Source organism: Pongo pygmaeus, chromosome 5 (assembly GCF_028885625.2).
Source record: "Pongo pygmaeus isolate AG05252 chromosome 5, NHGRI_mPonPyg2-v2.0_pri, whole genome shotgun sequence".
In the NCBI taxonomy this organism is placed as follows: domain Eukaryota; kingdom Metazoa; phylum Chordata; class Mammalia; order Primates; family Hominidae; genus Pongo; species Pongo pygmaeus.
Genome location: NC_072378.2, coordinates 133,277,316 through 133,283,667, shown reverse-complemented (window position 1 = coordinate 133,283,667; position 6,352 = coordinate 133,277,316).

The window sequence follows — 6,352 nt, the reverse complement described above, 5'->3', positions numbered from 1 at the left end:
GATAAGAAGGGAGGAAAGAGTTAGAAAACTCTCCCATAGGAATGAGGTTTCCCTAATTAGAACACAAAGTTCTTGAGGTGAATTCTATTCATTTCTATATGAATCTGTAAGGAGGAAGTGGGAAGTGAACATTCACAATATCTACTAATTAAAACCTGGATGTTCAGGGAAGGATATCATTTTCCATCTGCCAAAGTGTTGAAAAGGACCCTGGGATAGGGTCAAATGCAATGTGTGAACTTTCTTGGCAGCATTTTCATCATGGGGCGATAGCAGGTTGGAGCAGAAGATGGTCTAAGAAAAATCTGGAGACCTCAGTCCTGGTCCCAGTTCTGCCACAGTCTGCTAGTATGGATGTTGGAGGAATCCTCAGTCTCTCTGGATCTCAGCAGACTCATTTATAAAATGAGGACGTTTCTGAGATGATTGCAATGGTCCTTCCATCTGCAGTGATTAGAGGCTCTCAGAACAAATACATTATTATAAGAATATGCTCCATCATGGCCCAAGGTGGGTCTACATTCTAATTTTCTAGCTTTAGAGAATTCTCTTCTAGTCTTTCATAGTACCCTGTAGCCCATTATGCAAGCAGGTACTGTCCTTTGGCACCCCCTGGTGGCATCTGCAGCTGTTACACCTGCCTTAATCGTGGGGGCCTCACCGGTAAGAAGGCTAACTGTGGGGACTGGTAGGAGCCCAGGCGCCGTTTACAAGGGAAAAAAGCAATCCAGAATCTCATTGCTCCATTTTAGCTTTTAACTCATGGCATCTTAGAGGCTTAGATAACCATGTTGATTTTAAAAAGCAGCTGTATTAATCAGATGCTAATAAAGCATCTAGCTTGCTTTAGGTTGAAGGATTTTGCAAATGACCAAGACTTCTGTTTCTATTATTGTGAGAAAATAGACTAAGAAAAGAGGAAGTATTTAGGTATTTAGTGGAAACCAAATGCTTCCTGTGCACATGACTAATTTAAAACTCCCAGAAAATATTGGATAATGTGTACCCTGACATTTCCTAGGTATAGATTAAAGCAATAAAAAAGTATTAAAAGGTTACTGAGCTTTTTCCTACCCCTTTCCTTCAATTTAAAAATCATTTACAAAGGAAGTTCTGAAAGTCAGAAGTTAGATTTTTTTTAAAAATGGGAGAGAGAGAAAGTAGGTTCTTAATGTTATGGAATGAGAAGTAAATATATTTTAACTATTGTGAGTCCTTATAATCCAAATTATATCCTCAAATCACGATCATCTACATGTAACTTATTAATTAGATTATATTTGCCCCAATTGCATCAGTTCTACTGCTTTTGTTTACAATTATCCTTTTGCTGCCACTTTGGAAGTGTATTGAAACTTTGTAAAAAAAAAAATTGTCTTTCATTTACTGTAAAAGCATCTACAACATTTTTAATTTAAATGATTTCAAATGCCAAAAGTTGTGACTATGCAAAGAAACTAAGCAAATACGGTATAAAGAAAAGGGAAAAAAACCCACAAAACTGTAATTATTCTAAATTACATTAATTTAGTTTGATATGATTATAACAACTATAACTATTTCCAGGTAGGGTTAAAAGAAAAAAAAAAGTCATAGGAAAGAGAAAAGTGAATATTCCCTAAAGGAGAAAAACATTTCTTTGCCATGTTTACTTGACTCCTTCTGGTAAAAGGCTGTTAACAGTTGTACCACATGGTTCAACCAGAGCTTGTCTCCAGAAAAAAATATATATAATTGCATCTCAGAGATTTGGTTTGGAAAATCTGCTTTTGTTTCCAATGCCTTGTCTCTTTTCAACCATGTTTATAAGCATTTTCCAAGGTCTTTACGAGCACTTTGCCTGCCTCTCCACGCTCCTAAATATCACCCTCTCCTCCTTATGGCCAGCCACGTTTTCAGCCTTGGCCAAAGAATAAAACACTGGTTCACCTCAAAGACTGCCATTAAATTTACCTCATTTATTGACCAGCAGGAGGTGCACCACCCTACTGAGGTCAGCCTTAGCTACAATGCTGCAGAGCCTGTTGGTGCCCCAGACTGCGGCACCTGTTAAATGACTGGCGGGCCCCCTGGGCCAGGTAAATCCTACTGTTGACATATTGGTGGCAATGCCCTTGGAACACCTTTGATCCATTAGCATACTCTCTCCATTCAAGGGTGTATTTTACTGTGTGTTGAATAAAAGCAACCAGGTACAGAGGAGTGAAGGAAACAAAGTGAGCTCCTACTGGAAGAATAAGCCATTTATACTTCTCTGCAGTAGATATCAGGTCTACTAGGACATCAAGTTTAAGGCAAATAAAGCCTTGAGAATTCCACTCTTTGGAAAGAACCACCATGGGGCCTCTGCTGCCCTTGAGGTGGTCAGTAGTAAACTGCCTATGAACCTGCAAGCTCACTAAAAGCCATGCTTTCACTGCTGAATGGCCTTTTGGCATGGATTTCTTTGCTTTTCCTTATCATCGCTTTGTCATTCTGTAAAAATGTGAGCTCTGTCGGCACAGTGACTGTTTAAAACAACCTTGAGTACTTGAATACACTATTACATAGTAATAGTGCCTGTAGTATCTGCTTGTATTTTTTAAGAGGCTGATAAAAGATCATATTCAATATAAGGGGGTGGGGGATTTCCTTTCCTTGATGCAATTAAGTACATAAAAATGTGCCAGATGGGAAACGCTAGATATCTGAATAATCATTTTATTCATAGACCGTCAAATGGCATCAGGCAATAATCCCTTAAATGTTCCCATTTTAAACCCTGCAAACATGCCACTCTCAGCCCTGACCTGGAGTGACCAGGTTAGATGGTCAGCGCTCTCAAATCCGAATGCTGATTCAGGCCTTCTCTCTCTGCTGCCAATAATAGTTTGTCTAGGTGCCAAATTCAGTGGTGGTTTCTTATGATGTGGATACCTGTCCAGCAGGAATTGGACTGTGACCACAAGCCATTTTCCTTAAGCCACAGAATAACTGTCAGATGGTAACTGCTGATAGTCACTGCTCGCCAGGCTCAGCAGTTTCCAAGTAAAAGACTTTTGCGCCCCCTATTAATCCCACAATTAAACAAATTTTGTCATTATGTAGAAATTCCCTGGGGTGAAAATTCAGTGTCTGATCTTCAATTATTTCAAAACAAAACAAAACAGAGCAACAACAACAAGTTCCCTTCTTTTCTCCCCCATGGCTTGGTCCTTTTCTTCTTACTCTTGTGTTAATGATTTTCTGTTAAGCCACATCAAATTCTTTTGGGCATCAGTGAGAATTAGAGTTTTTCAAATTACAAGTTTTATTCATGCATTGCATTCTTCTGCGAGTGAAAAGTATTTTTGAAATGTTTCTTGTACAGGTTCTGTCTTGTGTAGGCAGAGTACAATTTTCCTCCCATTTTGTAGAAGAGGGATCCAAGATACCCTCTCTGGAGTAGTACCATGCTAAGCAGAAGGTCATACTAGTAGTAAAGTGCCAAAACAAGAAAGCAAACAAAATCAGAGATATTGCATTGCTACTAATCATTTTATGGGATGCTGAGGGCTCTACATGTACTTGTATTCTTGAGTTGAGCCCAGCAGACTTGGACAATGTGTTTCAGGTTAAGTGTTAACATGAACAGACAGAAGTTTACTCTGGGTAAGGCTGACTTCCTGAAGTAAATTTCCTAGAAACCCCATATTGTACCAATTTCTGTTTTATTTCCCATAAATGAATAGCAAGCATTGTCATGTATGCTAATACCTAAAAAAAATAGTGTTCCTGAAGCTACAAAGTAGCATAAGTTCTTAGTAGTTAAAATGTTTCAAATAATAAACCAAACACAAATATGCAAATATAACTTGTGTATGTATATGTATGCATGTGTGTATGAAGTGTGTATGTGTGTGTGAGTGTGAGTATGAAGGAAAACGGTAAAATATGTTTGTAACTGGAATGATTCACATTTGGACTCTGAAGTCTAGCGCACACTCAGTGAGGAAAGTAAACAGTACATTAAGCTTCCCCAAAATGCGAAGGAAGACTGTTAACCATTTAGAAGCTATTGTACTTTCCTTTGACTGAAATTGGCAGTCTTTCTTGAAATAAAAAAGTGTCACTATTTTTTATTAGAATAAGCTTGAATCTTCACGATATTTTCTCTCAGAAGCAAATGCATAATTGTAAAATTTCTGTATGTAAAGCACCCTGTCTTCCTGACCTTGTAGAATTTCGGAACTGAGGGACCTTGAGCTTCATGCAGGCTGACTCATTCATCTTACAAAAGAAGACTATGAGGCCCAGATGTGTGGAGAGAACTCTCCAAAATTCCATAGCTTGGGTCAAGACCCTGCAGGTGATGGTGGACTTCAACCTCTCCACTCTTCCTTCACTGGCTCACTATTTCAACAACATCATAAATGCTAAGACGTTGAGATTTCTCTGTCCCTGTATAACACCCATCTGGCCTCTTTTCTTGCATCTTCCCTGAAGAAAACCCCAATTTTAAAAAATTATGAACAAGCCCACTGGCTCCATAGATTCCTAGCTTGTTCCCCAAACTGCTGACTATAATTAATGTCTACTAATACTAAAATTGTCTTAAGCATAGACACCCACAAAAAGTTCTTCAAAGTTCTAAACCGTATAATGTACATTTTACCTGCCAACGCTGGAGTAATGAAACAGGGAAACAGACCGAGTTACCATAGGCCAAACTAGAGAATACATTTCAAGTGTCCTGAAAGTTTGAAGACTAAGAATGGGCTCCAAATGCCCTCTCTACATCCTCCTCTAGCACACCAAGAGTGTCTTGGAAATCAGTCTGATTTAGAATGAAAAACACAACCAGTTTCTGATAATCATTTCAATTGCTAAGTTTCCTTGGACACATTTTCAAAGTACTTGAATGGAGCCCCACATGCAAATTATCTTCCCTGAAAAGAAAGTCTTTGCCGGCAAGCAAGCTGGCTGTTGAGTTTTTGTGGCAATGGCATAGAGACACAAGGTATTTTTAACATTCTTGTTTTGTTCTTGTCTCAACGGACACTAGTAATTTGAGAGATGTTGAGGGTGTTACTGAATATAAATTTGAAAAAAAATAACTCTTCCACCTATATTATTAGAAGTAGAATGAATATTCAATCAAAGATGAATCAAAAAGCTTAGATTCTGTATATGGGCACTTACCTTCCTGAACACAGACTCTTCCCATGATCCTTTCCTCACATGGAGCATCCAGAAGAATCATACTGCAATTTGCAACCAATTGTGCTCTGGGTGACAGAAATCTGTCCCCACAATTCATTTGAAAGCTCCTTTTATAAAATTATTGCATTCAGAGCTAGAGATGACAGCTCTTTTGCAGAAGAGAAAACTGAGGTCCTGAGAGCAAAGCTATTTGCCTGAGGGTAAAGAATAAGTTAAGGCTTCTTTCATTTAAAGACCCAGATTCTAAACTCTTAGCTAAGAAACCACCTCTCCACCTTTCTAAATGGTTAACACCACCCATCTCTCATACTCAAAAAAGTTTTCTTCTATGTTTGTATTGAGTCGTTCATTCTTAAATTCATCCCTCTTCCTTCCTTCTTCTTTTCCACCTTCTTCTCTCCTTTCCTTCCTTCCTTTCCTCCTAGCTTCCATCCTTCCCCCCTTGGATTAATATTCATTTACCACATGCCAGTCATTGTGATGAGCTCTGGAAACTAAGAAAAGGATATGATCCATGACTCAAAGAACTGTTCATTTTTAGAGAAGACTAACCTGGTTACCAACAGGTCCAAACTCTTTAATGTGGCTTACATGGTCCTCCACTCTCTGATCCCTAACCCATCATCTCTAGCTACTCTCCCTCTTCTCTATAATCCAACCTTACAAGATCCTTTGGGATCACTGAATAAATTCTTCCCAGCTGTGCCATCCCATATGTTCACTTCCTGGACATATGTGATGTCTCTCCCCTACCCTTCTCATTCGGCTGGCACCACGCCATCCTTCAGGTCTTAGTCTAGATGCTTATTCTCAGGGAGTTCCCTGAACCAAATGACCACATTAAGTCTCCCTGTTAATTTGCAAACATTTGCATTATGCCTTTCTATTTCTCTTCACCGGTGAGTTCAATAAGAACAATGATCAGTAACTGACTTATTCACTCTTATATGCCCATTTTCCTAGTTCAGGGCTTGGCACCTAGTAGAGACTCAATAAATGCCTATTGAATGAAAGAATCTGTTTAGCATACAGTGGGAACACAAATAAGAAAGTAGTTAATTCTATGTGGGGGAGCAGTCAGTTGGTGTCATCCATGTTTAATTCATTTGAAGGCTTAGAATGAATTTTATAAAATCAAATGGATACATAGCATGCCCAATTTCCCATCTTT